The 16,569-nt window shown below is 40.6% G+C and overlaps 1 long non-coding RNA gene across 2 annotated transcripts in view; it reads left to right on the forward strand.

Moving 5' to 3' along the window:
• The first annotated feature begins 9,108 nt into the window (after positions 1-9,108).
• The window catches only part of LOC110976935 (uncharacterized), a 40,507-nt gene continuing 33,046 nt past the window's right edge, over positions 9,109-16,569 (forward strand). Inside the window, exons 1-5 of one of the 2 annotated variants that reach the window (XR_015426484.1) lie at positions 9,109-10,574; positions 11,715-11,813; positions 14,258-14,328; positions 15,233-15,348; positions 16,035-16,265. This is a non-coding gene — a long non-coding RNA (uncharacterized LOC110976935). Of the gene's footprint in view, positions 10,575-11,714; positions 11,814-11,876; positions 14,329-15,232; positions 15,349-16,034; positions 16,266-16,569 lie in introns of those variants that run through there. The other variant, XR_002597875.2, reaches the window with a different exon arrangement.

The following is a 16,569-nucleotide window of genomic DNA, read 5'->3' on the forward strand; positions in this document are numbered from 1 at the left end:
TCTATTACTCAGCTATTTGTAGGGCCAAGGAATGTATGGGTTCTTAACGAGGAGGGCAGTCTCTTCTGCCTGCCTGTGTGTGGTGACAATAGCTTTGGGTTATGGCAGTCGTACGACAGTCGTCTGACGTCGGAGAGTACCCAGAAGATGAAAAGGATTGCCATTTCACCGACAGGAAACAAGTGGGCACTGTGGAAGAGACGGGTGGGCCGAGGAGCTGACGAAGATGCCACTGGATTCAAATGGATCCTGGATAACGACCAGCTGAACTTGATAGATATTTCGGCGGGAAAGGTTGGTGTTTGGGCTATTGACAACTCAAGCGTTTACTATCGATCAGGAACGTACGGCGATGAATACGACATAACTTCACTCACTGGTTCCTGGGTAGATGTGAAGTAGCCTCGTGATATTTTATGGCAAAATAAAGTCTCGCAAAAAGAAGTTCACATTCCTAGAATCTAATAGCGGTTCAAGCACAGATTCCAATTAAGCGCATAATTCAGGATGCAATGTGACATTGTCAACTTTGTCCCACATTGATGCGGAGTCAACAATGTAATATTAAATATCGCTAAAGAGTCATCAGACCAGTATCCAGAGACCAGAGGCATAATCTCGCCAAAATAGTTTATTTGCCTTTCTGTGGTAAAAATGGAGAAAATCAAAACCTATTATGAGGTGAAGGTGTATTAAAGTCATTTTAACAAGTAACGCAAACAGTAGTGTACAATGCGAGAAGCATTCATTTCAGTGTTGTAATATGTAGATCTCGAAAGGACTGCTGTTTTGGCCTTGTAATTCTCTTCCATCTCATTGAAACAACATTCCTGTCTAAAAATGTCTTTCATCAGTACAAAGAACTTATTAAGGACTAGCTATTTTATTTAGTTTTGTTTTTAATTAAGTTTAGAGAGTGTTATAGGTATGATTTAAATACCCAAAATAAATACAGGTGATGGACTTTTCAGCAAATGGTAAAAGTCACTTTGTTATTTAAATTTTAAATCCTGTGTCATATTTCCTCATTATGTAACAGTAATATCAACGTTGATTGGCTTTTTCCCCCAGAGTGTAGGAATATACTGAACTCCCTGTAAAATTTGTACTTGTAGATATCCCGCTAAAATCTGTCTTATATATAGTGCAAATACGAGCGCTAAGTGTGCATACATAAAGGCTATATCGAATTCAGTTGTACGGTCCACCAAACGATTTTCGTTGTGTCTGTACTACTGGGCGGACTATCCAGCACACTTTGACCTTTTTAAAGAAGTATGAAAAGGTCACATGGATATGCATGAGCATAATAATGTGATCGTAAGGATATGAATAGGAAAGAAAAAGGGTTAAAAATTTTGGCACAGGTTGACCTTTTGTTTGGTTAGAAATAAACAATGAGGGTAGGGTCAGAAAGCCTGGAACAGGTTGATCGTTTTTAAGAGATTGCACAACACGTGAAAACTTCTGAATATAGAACGAGGAAAGGGTAAACATTCTGGTACAGGTTGACCTTAGTATGGGTAAACATGAACATGAACTTCCCTGTGAAAAAAAATTGCACATCAGGATGAAGCATAAAAATGGACGATGAGTCATATTGCGTGATGTCATGGAAAATTTAAATACTGACGGGCCACCTAATCCGACAACCCACCGCCACTTATAAGTGAGGCCTGTGCAGCAAAACAGCCATGCTGGACGAAGCATCTTAGTCAGCTTGGGGCAGCGGATTAGCAATGGCAAAGCCAGTGCTAGAAGTACCCTGTAACCCTGATCCTTGGGGTTGCGAGACCAGAAGAAGGTCCGAGTCTCAGTTCTCCTGTGTCCAAGAGCCTCGTGTCTGAGAGCGCAGCGACCTCCACACCAAAAGCCTCAAGCTACTTGCCAAGCAAAGTAGTTGGTCTCTTGGGAAGGTTGGGATGGATGTCAACGAGAGTTCGTATGAGCCAACATGCAATTTGTTTCTTTGATTTGAGATATTTTTTTCCCACTGAGGAGAACCCGCTGACCGTTGGCAGCCGGTCAGGTTGATTGAGGGGTAAGCTTTTCTACCTTACCTTCTCTAGAGTCATCCTAGGACTGAGGCACGCGGGGCATCCCTGGAAATTGCCGCCTGGTCGCCCAGAAATGACCTCACAGCACCACCATCCGTCAGGAGCTGTGCGACCCGGCGTCACTCCTGGACCGCACAAATGCAAGTTCTTGCCACCAGCTTCAATGGCTTGCAGCTTCTAAAATCTACCAGCACCACAAGAGGCTTTTAAGTCGCTTTGCGGCTTGGAGTTGTTGAAGAGGCCTGCACAAAAATTGGGTGAGGGAAGCCTTGTGCGGGTTCTGTCCCACCCTCTGGGTCATATAGCTGGAGAATCAAGTGGCAAGAAGAAGATCCAGACGACTTGGCCATCAACTTGACCGCAGCCCCGCTTTGTCAGACTCATGATTCTGATAATCTCGCCCAGCTGCTAATTGGAAGATGTTGAAGGCACCTGGCCAAAGTCCTCCTGCGCTGCTCCGAGATGTCGAAGACAGCCGAGAGGAAAACGCACCACCTGCTGGCTTAACAATTTGGCCCATAGCTGGTGATATGGATGCATTTTTACGTCCTGCCCTCATCTGTATACATAATCATAGACAACACCCTACATATCATCCAATATACATGTAGTTGTTTACTGGTTGCCTACTTGAGCAAATGCACTTAAAGGTGTGTGGTCACCTTTAATGCGATTGAGCTCTGCCGTAGAGGATACATACACAAAGAGGTAACCATTGCTGGATATCATCCTCAATAGAGGAATAATCAATAACGAGGCGGCCTTTGGTTGATGACACGCGAAACAAAAATAAACCCGCAGAAAACTTTATATCCGCCGCCCTTCAGCATCTTATACACATCAGACTCGGCCTCTAGAATTTCTCAACCGACCCTTAACGCCTCGCTTTGCCAACCGCCACAGCTAATAGATTCGGCACATGGTGTATGTTTGCCCGTTTAAATATCGAGTAAATTAACTATAGATGGGTATAGTGTTTTGTATGGAAATGATGAATGATCTCCATAATTTTGCCTGCTATTGATTATTCATCGATCGGTATGAAAAACCCGCAGTTTTGATTATTATAAAAGGTTGAACATAAAGTGTGAGACTCACTCTTCATCAGAGACCTCCGTCTATTCTGCACACCTTCTCTCAGTGTTTAGTGTGACAAGGCTTCAAGTCGAACTACACTTTCATTGATAGCATAGCAACGAGTTTTTGCGTAAGTATTAAAGTCCTTCAGTTTCCTTTTGGCTAAGCAAAGGCGTACGTCATCCTTTCTAAGGCAAAGTCCCACTGCAACCTTGCATATTTAAAAAACGACGCTCATTTTTTTTCTGAAAAAATAAATAAATAAAGGGGTGCAGGACATTCAATGAGAACTTGAAATCCACAAGGGACAAACTAGTAAAAAGGTGTCGGTCGGTTGCTGACTCGGGAGCGATTTTGACGGATACCGGTACATAAAGCTTGGCGATGGTGTTGACGCATTCGTCAGTCTCAAACAAGATTTTCCATCAAGGATTTTCTCATTCAACTTTTAGACTTGCTGCAAGCGATTGGACACTGACAAGAAGTATGGACGCCATTTCAACTTGGTACGTCTAAATTTCTTAAACTCTCTTTTGTTTTGTTTGATTGTGTGTGTTAGGCAATTTAACGCTCATGTGAATGTTTGAGTTTGGGTGAGTGTAATACGCTCGTTGTCCTCGGCGAGTTACTCATTGCAGACCACTTTGTCTTCAAGTTTTACCTCTAGAAACAGAACACGAGCGATTCATATTTGCTCGTCACCCACCGCCCACACAGGGCGCTGGGAAGGGCAAATCATAATTTTTTGTCTAGCACTCGTTGGACAGAGTTCATTTCAAAGGTTAACCTGTCCTTGTGCGTATGACAAGTGCTCACTGCAAATACTTGTGTTGATTGCGACAGTGGGCAATTGAGAATGCTTCGCGCGTCAACTATGAGATATTTCCTATACAAAAAAGTATTTTGTAAAACACAGTTGCCTCTTCCAGGGCCCTGTATGGGCGCTGGGTGACGAGTGATGCGGTTCACATTGCCATTTAGCACCACGAGGTTGTTACGGATAGGCCTTTCCGCAGGACATAGCAAACGCTACGTGCTCCGGCTGTGATGTGCGCGAGGAACTTCAATTCTGTTTCTGCTCGTGAATTAAAGACTAGGAAGAATTGAGAGTATCGGTGTTAATGAACATAAAATGGTTTTTTTCCCTTCGTTTCGGATTGGCTCGGCTCGGCTGGGCTCGGCGGGGCTTGAGTCGGTTGGTTTGGTGCAGTTCAATTTGTTTGTTTGTTGGGGTGTTGGGGAGTTTGTTTGTTGGGTTGTTTGTTGGGGTTGTTGGGGTGTTTGTTTGTTTGTTTGTTTGTTTTGCTTCAGTTGTTCGTTTTGTTTTACGAGGCACAATCGAATTCCATGATTAATCGCACATCAAACTATTGCCCTCCTAAAACATTTGATCGATTTTTGTTTGTTGGTTTTTTTCTTGCAGCTTGATGTTGGTTGGCCTGTTGTGTTTTGGTGTTGGATTTTCTGTTGAAGGCGATACCCATTTAGGTACACTGAAACAGATTGCAACAGGAGCACGGCACGTTTGGGTTGAGAACACCGACAACGAAGTCTTTTGCAGAGAAGTGAAAAGTCCCACCAGCTTTGGAAAATGGGTTAAGCAACCCTGGTCCAAAATGGGGGGGTTAGCTGTTACTCCTAACGGGTACATATGGGCACTTAATGACTTCAAGGTGTATCAGCGAACACATATAACTGAAATCAAACCCAGTGGTACCGAATGGACTCCCATGGGACAATTTTTGGCGTATATAGTTGCTGCGGGTTACTCTGGGCTCTGGGCTACACCGTGGCTGTCGTCTAAGAGAATGGTCTACTGTCGAAAAGGCACGTATGGTGATTCAGGTGATCACGGTTCAGCGTGGATTCCAAAGAACGTTCCCGACATGGAGTTTATTAGTCAGGTCTTCGTAGGTCCGAACAATGTATGGCTTCTCGACGCGGAGGGCAGTCTTTTCTACCTGCCTGTGCTTGGTGACTGTAGCTTTGGGTCATGGCAGTCGTACGATGGTCATTTGACTTCAGAGAGCACCAAGAACATGAAAAGGATCTCCATTTCACCGGCGGGAAACAAGTGGGCACTGTGGAATGAACGGGTGGGCCGGGGAGCTGACAAAGATGCTGAGGGATCCAAATGGATCCTGGATGACGACCAGCTGAACTTGATTGATATTTCGGCGGGAGAGGTTGGTGTTTGGGCTATTGATAACTCACGCGTTTACTATCGATCTGGAACGTATGGTGATGGGTATGATACAACTTCACTCACAGGTTCCTGGGAAGTTGTGAATTAGCCCTAGAACGTTTTTATGGCAAATAGAGTCAAGATATAATGTTCACTTCAGACGAATCTGATGGTATTACAAAGAACAGATGCCGCACGCATTCCAGCTGCAATGTGAAGTTGTCGATTTTGTCTCATATATACAAACGCAAGGAGTCAACAGTGCAAATCAAAAGGTCGCTCAAAATTCATCCGACCTATTTTCATGGTGACGCAGAATACCAACACAACGGCGTCAACATAATTTATTTGACGATACAGATAAAAAGGGAGAAAAAAGCAGTTGTATTTTTCCTTTTTCACAGACGTGAGGGGAGTTAAGGCTTATAAAGAATTTAAAAAACAAATACTTTACCAACTTAGAAGTACTCATTTTAGTATTTAATTCTTGAAAAACTTGAAAGGATTTTCACCCTGGGTTTCTGTTCCACTACGTTGATGAAATGGCAATCCAGTTTTAAAAACTTTCTCAAAAACGGAGGGTGAATTAATGTGGGCTAATTCAATTATTTTTCCTCGAATTTTAAAGACTGAGGATGAGTATGCATGAAAAGGTTTATTTTAAAGAATATTGTGGAAACAAGATCCTAGAATCTTAAAATCTTAGAAGCATCACGTGTAGTTGGTTTTAGTTTTGTAATTTTGAGACACCTAAAAGGCATAATCTGGCTTTGTAGTTTTTTTATTTCTTCGATTAAACAATAGTTCCATTGTTACGCGTTGAGAACCCTTTTCCTTTTCACAAAAAAGTAGAATGCCTTATTCAGTGACTTTTAAACTGAAGTGTTTTTGAAAGTGTTTCAAGTATTGAAGATCTTAATTACAACCTTTATTCTTTATAGTTTTTCACACTTGCCATCAAATTTTGTGTATTCCTTTGGCTAAAATACAATTGTTCACTGTTTACCATGCACATCTTATGTAAATTATACAAAATCCTTCTGTCATCACTCTGAAGAATGTGGGCAAGATGTGGATTATTGAGGCTATACACCTATTCCGACTTTTTTTCCATTTCTTATCAACTCTCCTTTAACGTGAGTCACCTTGGTGAAGAGAAGCAATGACTGACAGCTAGAGTGCCTTGCCCGGGGGCACACGCACCATGACTCCAGGCTGGATTCGAACCCGCAGCCTGCGGTTTTAGCCGCCGACTACAAACCCGATACTCTTTACCCACAAGGCCACGGCACAGCACAAGTTCAAGAGTCACAAAAACAATAACACTTTTTAATGTCAGTAATTTATTAAAAATTGATAATGAAAACTAATATTAAAAACACATATGATATGGTTGAAGGGATTTAGATTCAGACATTTCGTTTTCATTTACGGTGGTGAAACGACGATCTCATAGAAAATGAGATGGCCAGAAAATAAGGAGTATTTAATGTTGCTTTTCATTTACTTTAAGAGAAGTGGGTGAGTAGTGAAGTTTTAACAAATCTGACTTGTATCATTGAAAATAAAAGGAATAGGGGATTTTCAGCAAACAGCATTTGGTAAGCGCAGCCGAATATGGTTTCTTGGCGAAGTTTGTCAAATCTTGCTCTCTATCCGTGTTGGTTGATAGCGCCTTTGGGTCGTGTAAAGATTCTCGAGGATCAAAAACTGTTTTTAAGGTGGGTGAGGGGCGTGGTGCCTTTATACTCTAAATGTGTAAGCCGTAAAGACACCACGGGTTCCGAGTGGAACAAGCGACCGCAGTCTAGCCAGATATGTTAGGCAGGAAAAGTTGATGTTGATATACACGTTTACAACCGATCTGCCACGTTTACAACCGATCTGGAACGTACAGCGATATGCCTATATGCATGCCACTCACTCCATAGTTGTCTACCATATCAATAGATACCGACCTAGTTCTCGTTAATAAAGTACAACACAATGCCTCGGACGCCCCCTTCTGTTTTTAGAAGCGTCGCGCACAGGTCCGTTAGTGTTTTCCTTTTACAACCATTCTTTGATCTGCTTGGGCCCTCTCGAAGACGGTATGTACACAGATAGGCAATCATCGCCGTGATGATGCAGGTAATTCAAAATGAAATAAACTATGTAGATGGATGCAGGGCGTGTTTAGTGACCTAACGAATCATTTATATAAACAATTCATCGACAGAATTTCCTGAGTAGCCAAATACGCTTTGCAATGCACACTCCAGCTAATAGAGTCAACATATGGTGTACAGTTGCCGTTTATGTTAATGGATGCAGGGCAATTTTATCGACGTAATGAACCATGTGCATAAATTTGCTAGTAAATGATTATGCATCGATTGGTATGTATAACCCGCAGTTTGTAAAAAAAAAAAGGTTGTACGCAAAGTGGATGACTCGCCGCACTCTTCATCAGCCAACTCCGGGTATTCTGCACAGGTTTATCCAATGTCAAGTCTGCTGCACCCACGAGTAAGATTACATTATAGCAGACACGTATAGAGTACCGAAGTGTGACGTCAATGTGAACCAGAAAGTGCAGTGCAAGCGAATAGAATACGCGTGCGTGTATGTTCGCGCGCTGGTTCTTGCGTTGATGCTTTTTACACACTAGTTGTGCGCGTGACGTATTCACTTCGGTTCCCTAATGTTCATACCCCTCACTTAGTTGGTGTGCATGCGCACTGAATCCCACTACAGCGACAGAAGCCAGTAAAATGGCTCTTGACTCAGACAGGTGGACCCCAAAAGTAATCGATCAACATCAAGCTCAGATAAAGTTGTTTGCCCCTCATTTCCATACCGATTAGAATTTAAAACACTCAAAGTCCCTTTTGCCAACTTGCACACTATAAAAATCCATTTTCTGCCAAAGTTTTGCCCATCTTTATCTCGTGCCTCCAAATTAGTAACCAACAGAAGTTGAAAGTAAAGCCAACATTTCAGAGGGAATTTATTCAGTTTTGCCGAGTTTTCCCTGACATTTCTCTACTTGTGAATGGTGATTAAGGAATATCATGAATACTCTAATGAGAAAGTATCATACAAGAAGGAAACCGTATGGATGAAAACAGAAAGTTGTTGTTTGTGTCTTTTAGTCAGGCAATTTGACGTGATTGCACGTATTCGGGCAGAGCAGTAGGTCAACTCGTACCCAAACGCACTCGTATCCAGGTGGGTGTGCGTGTGCACCATGCCCAAAATCCGGATCTCTCATGTTTGACCACCGCCAAACTCAGTGCGGAAATTTGAATCCACATGAAAAACGAAGCACCACTCGGTGAATGGGATGTACAGAAATATTGTAAGTCCAAAGTAAGTTTGTTGGAAAATGTAACGTTGGGCTTACGTACGTACGTGAGCGAGCCCTGGGCGAAGCCATATGTGAGTAGTCAAGCGCGTGCATCGCGGCCAGCTACGATATGGGAGAGGTGAGTGGCGGGGTATTCTGTAATTGTGCCCAGAAGCCTCTATAAAACAAAAAAGCTTAATTTTTATTCCAAATGACAAAGTTCGGTTGATTTTAAGTCTCATACCCCCTTCCCCTTTTACAACTTGGTGAAGGGCTTACAAATCTAACTATGTATTTCATACGACTAAATTAATCAATCTAATACGAAAATATTAACTTCTGCGTGGCAAAACGCGGGGGGGCAAAATTACGGGGGGGTTACCTGCATTTACCTAGATAAACCTGCCCCCCCCCCGACACTTTTACCGGGGGACAGATTTATCGTCTACACCGCTACGCACTACACGGTCGTCGCGCTCGGCCCAGCAGGTCGCATAACCCTTGTAATGCGCCCTCATTTGATAGCCTTTATTGTACAACCTGTGTCATGCGTCACCAGTCAGTATGTCCGACCTGACGGATGAGACAATTGGACCCAAGTCTGTGATAGTTATTCGTAATTGCACATGAACGAGATGATCTTCATAATGTATACGGAATTTCCACCAATCAGAATAGTCATACCTGTAGACTCGTTCATTATAAGTGGACACAAGAGGGCGACGCAAGTAACAGCGGAATAAGAAAGGGCTTCGTAGTACCGTGATTAGAATATTGACAAGAATATAATTTGCTTGCCTTGAAGAAGGTACTCAGTTACCGAAAGTTCGGCAATTCCAGAGGACTGGTTATATATATTATATTATATTATACTATATTATATTATAAACAGTGGTCTCGATGTGTATCTCGATTTGAGTCAAGTCTATAAAAGCACGTGTATTTAGACAGGCGGTGCAAACAAGAAAATCAACGTACACGTGCCCTACGTATCGAAAACATTTGTTATCATTAGATTTATTTTTATTATTTTTCATTCTTTTTTCTTTTGTATTCATTCTATTTATATTAACCTTTTCTAGTTGTTTTGGTATTTTTAATTGCTCATTTTGTTTATTCTATATTTTGTTTTATTTTCCAGTGTTTTATTTATCATGTTTTCTTTTATTTGTGGTGCTTAAATTATTTGTTTTTTCCTGTTTTTTCTTGTACTTTTTATTAATTTATTTTTAGTCGTTGTTTTATACTATTTATCTATATTTTAAATATATGCCTTTGTTTTGTTTTTCATGTTGTCTTTTTGCCCCGATGGCCGTCCATAGTGGTGGATATGAATATCCTGGACGTTGAAATAACTAATAGCATGTTGGCACCTTACCTACCGCCCCTCCGTCATCTTATACACATCCGACAAGGCCACTAGAATTTGCCTACCGACCCTGGGACGCTTCTCTTTGCTGGTCACTCAAGCAGACACAGACTAATACTATAATGAACAAATTATGAACCAAAGGTCTATCAAAGGTAAACCTAAAACAGGTTGATAATGTGCGCCTGCGTTACGTGGTCTTTCTGTCTTTGTTCTATCCAGGTATGAGCTGACTCTTTCTTTTAGATGTAGTTTACAGAAGCCTTATTTCTGTTGAGAAGTTGGCTGAATTAGTCCAGTTTTATTTTTGTCTTCCCAAGTTATAAATTGACTGATAATTGAATGAAATTAATTAATGAAATATTATTATTGACTGACATGATCGATTTTGTTTTACGATTGTACTATTGAATGTAATATTTTAAATAGCTTTTGCATAGATTGGAGATATTTTGTTTCGCAAATACGCTATTGGTTCATGGAAAGTACTTTAAGTCATGAACTCTACTTTGCACTACCAGGGTTTTAACGGCAAAGGTCCTTGAAGTTTAAGAAAATGTAAGTAACATTGACAATTCTCATTATAAAGAATTGACTAATTTCTTGTATGTCGATTGGGTATGTTTTAGTAAATTGTAGTGCTAGAATAATTAAATAATATAGCGAACGAAATTTTCACTTTGAGGCCACAAAAACTTTCCATTATGCCCAGTGCTTGTGAAGAGATAAGCTGAAGCATGGCATGGTCAATTGCAGTGGGAATAACATATTACGACATGCAATGGAAACGGAGGGTGAATTATATTGGGCTCATTAATATTTTTTATCGAATTTTAAAGACTGAGGAGGAGAAGACATGAAAAGATTTATTTTAAAGGATATTGTGGAAGCAAGCATCACGTGTAATTCGTTTTAGTTTGGTACTTTTGAGACACTTAACTAGCATAGTCTGGCTTGTAATTTTTTCCATTGCGTCGATTTTACGACAGTTACATGGTTGAGAACCCTTTTTCCTTTTCACAAAACAGACGAATGCCTTATTCAGTGACTTTTTTTCAATTTTCAATTTTCAAAGAGTTTCAAGTAATGAAATTCTTAATTACAACCTTTATTCATAAAAGTGAAGGAGTTTCCAATCAGGTGTTTCACCTTTGCCGTCAAATTTTGTGTATTCCTTTCGCTAAATTTTGCAATTGTTCACTGTTCCACCATGCACATCTTATGTGAAATATACAAAGTCCTTCTGTCATCTCTCTGAAGAATGTGGGCAAGATGTGTTTTATTGAGGTTGAACACCTATTCAGATTTTCTTGCCATTTCTTCTCAACTCTTCTTTAACTTGAGTTACCAAAAGCAAGATGATTAATTCAAGCACACTTCATACTTCATGCAAATTTAACGTCAAGTTTCGAAATTGTAATTGCTTTGCTTTCCAAAGAAATTCCCACGATTCATTTGTTTCAGGTTGTAAGGATTTTAGTTCAATATAATGATAATATAGGTATTTATTACTTACAAGGTACTTACAAGGTGCTTTTAACATTGATCAAATGCTGTACATCATTATTACCCCCTGTTTACCGGGCCCATGAAACGGTCCAAAACCATCTCAACTCTCTGGGGAGAGTACAGCCGGATGGTGACACTTTCGGTACAAAGCAGCTGAAACAGCCACAATAACTATCTCTGCCCTCACAGGTACCCAGTTACACGTAGATGGAGAGAGGCAATGATTGACAAAGTGCACACGCATTATGACCCTAGGCTGGATTCGAACCAGTGGAACAAGCAGGAAAGGTTGGTATTGATATACGGCTATAATCTGCCGCGTTTACAACCGATCTGGAACGTACATGCCTGTGCATGCTACTCACTGCAAGGTTGTCTAGCATATCAATAGATACTGGTAGTTCTTGTTAATAAAGTACAACATAATGCCTTGGCATCGCATACAGGTCCGTTTGTGTTTTCAAATTACAGCCATCCTTTGATCTGCTTGGGCTCTCTCGAAGACGGTATGTACACAGATGGGCAATCATCGCTGTGATGGCGCAGGTGGTGCAATTTATGTGCTTTATTTATTCGACCTAAACATGACAATATTATGAATATTAATAACGTGTTGGCGTTATGGTAATTACAAGCAAAGCGAAAACAAACCCACAGAAAACCATACCCATCAACCCTTCCGCGACTTACACTTCTGACGATTCCGACAGACCAATCTCAAACGCTTTGCTTCACTGAGCATTAAGACTGATAGATTGGGGTGCGTGCTTCCCTTTAAAAGAAATCAACTATGTAGATGATGCAGGCATATTAATTGACCTAACGATTCATTTACATAAATAACTCATCGATAGAATTCCCCATCTAGCCCTACACGCTTCGCGATGCACACTCCAGCTAATAGATTCAGCATATGGCGTATGGTTGCTTTAATGTTGATGCATGCAGTACATTTTTATCGACATGATGAATCATGTACATAAATTAGCCAGTAATTGATTATTCATCGATTGGTATGAATAACCCGCAGTTTGTTCAAAAAGGTTGTACGCAAAGTTGAAGCCTCGCTCTTCATCAGCCAAACCTGTTTTTCTGCACAGGTTTATCCAACGTTAGCCTAAGTCCGCTGCATCCACGAGTAAGATTACATTGTAGCAGACAGCTTTACAAGTATCAAAGTCCTTCTGTTTCCTACGGCTAAGCACTATGTACGCACTTACGCTTGTCTAAGGTAGAAACTTGTGCTTATTCCAAAAAGATGCTCAATTTTTATTCCAAATAAATCGATGAAAGATAACGCGAGGCGCGTTGGTAAAACGTTTCTTCCAGCTTTAGAACAAAACAAAAACCAAATTAGTACAGGCAAATTCAATTATTTTCCCTTTTCTGTTTTAAACAATGTGGACGTGGGGGTTCTTGGAAACATTCATTTCAGTGTAGTTGTTTTGAGGTTCAAAGGACTTCCAGACAGGCTTTGTAATTGTGTTCCAAAAGCAAATCGTGTTCAGAAAAAAAAAGAATCAAATATGGAGTTACACATTGACGTTAATGAATTTAAAAAGGGGCAAGTATTTCAAGTTTTGAATTGCAAAACTCTATTCCTAATGGTGAAAGAATTATCAACGGACTATTTCAATTCTGCTTCTTACACTTCAAAAATTGACTCCCGCCAAAGTCGTCTCACCAAATAAAGGAGTCGATTTAATTACATAAATAATCTCGCGAAGTCGACGGACGTAGGGAATTCCGAAAGTAGACTTGATGTCATGAAATATCTCCCAAGTCGACTAACTATAATTTGGAAGTCGACTTGACTACATCATTTATGTCGTTAAATCGACTAAATACACTTTATGAGTCGACTTAATGAAGAAAAATTATCTCGGTATCTGAACAAGTCGGATGGCACTACCAGAGCTCCGTAAATTAGACGGCGCAAAGAAAGAAATTCAGTGTAAAAATTTCCTATGTATCGAAAACATTTTTATCATTAGATTTGTCTTTTGTTTTAATAACTATTTTTTCCTTTTGTTTTTTTCTTTATGTTGATATTTTCTAGTTGCTTTTGCAATTTTTATTTTTATTAATGTAGGCCCTACCCATAGAAAAACAAAATAAGTGGAATGCAGAATGAATGCATAATGTTCCAATAGTGTGTTATCAGCACACTTTTTCATTGTTTGATGTTTTATGTTTCATGGTTTTTTTTGCTCATTTTCTTTATTCTATATTTTTTATTTATTTTTTCAATTCTTTCATCTTTTATTTGTGATGCATAATCTATATGTGTTTCCCAGTTTTGTTTTATGTTTTTATTTATTAATTTTTATTCTATGTTTTATACTGGTTTATGTATTAAATATATCATTTTGTTTTATTTTTCATGTTGCCTTTTTTGCCCCGATGGCCGCCCATATTGGTGGATTACTAAAGCATTGTTTGAGGGAAAGCAGTTGGCATTACTGCTCCCGAGATGTAGGTCAGCTTGACGACCTCCTGACGCATTCAAGTTGAAGCATGTGCTGCTCATTCGTATAATCCTAGACGTTGGAATAACCAATAGCGTGTTGGAAACTTTTCACCCACCGGCCCTTCAGCATTTTATACACATTCGACTAAACCATGCAGACAATTTGACTGTTGAGTTGCTGCACACAAGTGGAATAATATTTCTGTATTTAGTGAGCAATTAATGCTTAGACAACTGAGTGCTTCACTTTCTCCCATCTTAGAAGTGTCGCCAGAGTGAAACATGGCCGTCTGTCGATCACACATCAAGGCCTTGACTCTAGGAGTCTCTGAGGTTTGTGGCTTGTGTGAAATTTTAGTATGTAGAAAGAGAAATATATATGTTTGTCAAGTAAAGATCGAAGCGTTTGGAGAAAAATGTCACATTGGTCATTGACGTTATAGTGCTATACATTGCTTAGTCCATTGATAACTACTTATCCATCTACCAAATGATTGTACAGTTGTATGGTACTGCCAGGCATAGTATTGTTCAGTACCAGTCTTCTTGTACCTTGTCTGGTCGAAGGCGTATACTCCCTGGGTGGTGCTGTTCGGACCTGGCAAACATAATACGAGCGATTCACAATTCGGTGCGCCACCAAGAGGGCAACAGGGAAAGGCCAAATTCTCATGTTTTGGTCGACAGCTTTTCAACATGGCGACCGTTGTTGCCAGTGGCGGCTTTCGTGTTGTTGACTTTAAGAGACTAGGCGCCATAGAATTACATAACTTTCTGATTGAAAGAGGAATTCCATGCGCTGGAAGGAGAGGGGACCTGGTAAAATTGGCAGAGTAAGTTGGAGACAAATATCCGGTCCTTTAAGAGTGTGACCATGACGAATCAGAGCGAAAATGACGAAGAGTTGTAGGTGAGAATGGGGAGATCACAGACTTGAATGGTCTTCAAATTTTGTATTAAGCTGACTTCAGTAACACTCCCCACGTCAGCTTGGGTGATATTTTTGCCTCCCTGGTGAAACAGTGTGAGTGGAATCCTGAGCGGCTCACCAGCTACCGGCTAGCCCCACTAGTGTGGTACGGACTCTCACTCCCAATCCATTGGGAGTGAGAGTCCGTACCACACTAGTGGGGCTAGCTATCGGCAGGATGATATCTTTCTGAGGTTCAAAGACAGACATGTCGAGGATGTCTTACTTGGTAAAATTCAAGGCCACTCCACTCATGTTTACATCCAGGCATCGGTGAAGCCAGAGTAAAGACAAACAGGGCAGCGATACAAGACCTGGCTACCATGGCTACTGCTGTCAACTTCAGCCAGCATGAAGTCAGCAGGATGTCATTGAGTTGCTGCGTAAGTCTTAGTATTTTTCTTCAAAAAGTGTAACATAATATTAATTAATAATAGCTTAAACCTAGTGTTTGCACATTTTATTTGTAAATTGTAGCCTGTTTAGGGGCCCATGGTGATTTCAAGCCCGATAAGCAGAGGCCGTTCTTTGCCACTAAAGCATGCTTACTCAAACCTATTCTTTTGATACCAATGAATACAAAACCAATGTCCTAGGCTGTCTGGCCATATTAGCACATAAACTCTTTGAACTGCATTTAGGAATTGAAGTTGTAAGCTAGGCTTGTTTAGACTGTTTTTGTTATCACTGTTTCACCTGAAATTTCACAAGGTATGAAATGTCTTCTCATCTTTTTAAATCCCAAGAAACCTATTGGTACTTGTTTTGAGCATTGTACATTTCCAACTCTAATCTTCCTGAATTTTTGCTTTGTACTGGATGAGGATTGGAATTTTTTCAGGAAGTTGTTAACCAAAAATTTAAGTGTGAGACAAGCAGTTCCACAAGCGGTATATTGCTTTGCAGCATTTCCTGAATTTGAATGGCTTGAGTATGTTGACCATACACGTATATTTGTAAATGACCTCTCCGTAGCAAATTTTTGGCGATGCAGTACTGTATATCATTGCCTGTGATTCTGAACACGGAAAATTGTTACCTTCAAGTGCTCTGTTTTTATTTCTTGCAGTGATGATGGTACCTGCAAGCATGCAATTGCTGTACTTTTTGCGTTGTCGGACTACATCGAAAGAAGCAGTGACAAGGGGACAGCTGTTGGCACAGATGAGCCTTGCTCATGGACGAAACCTCAAAGAGCCTCCTGGCCAGTGAGAGTAGAGGAGCTGGACTTCTGTGCAGAAAAACAGACTCTCCTGTATCCAGTGCATGGATTGAGAACATTCAGAGGCACTTGAAAAAGGTGAGTCATGGTTGATGCAGATCATTATTGAACTCAACAGGACTTCCCAAATCCCCTGATTTCTATGTATGATTTTGCATACACCCTAGGGGGTTTCACCTCAGAGACATACTGTACCTGCTACATTGCTTGGTCAGAAGTCTTGATGGTTTAGTGATATTCAGTTTGTCAGCCACAGTTTTGTCCTTGCCTTGCCGGTAATTTAACTTTCTCTGTACCTTCAAATCTTGTAGACGAAACAGGGGTGGGGGTAACATTGGCAAAGTTACAATGTATGTTTTGGACTAGTTGTTATAGGCTTCGT

This window comes from Acanthaster planci, linkage group LG09 (assembly GCF_054643075.1).
Source record: "Acanthaster planci isolate LZ-2023a linkage group LG09, COTS_SCS, whole genome shotgun sequence".
NCBI lineage: Eukaryota > Metazoa > Echinodermata > Asteroidea > Valvatida > Acanthasteridae > Acanthaster > Acanthaster planci.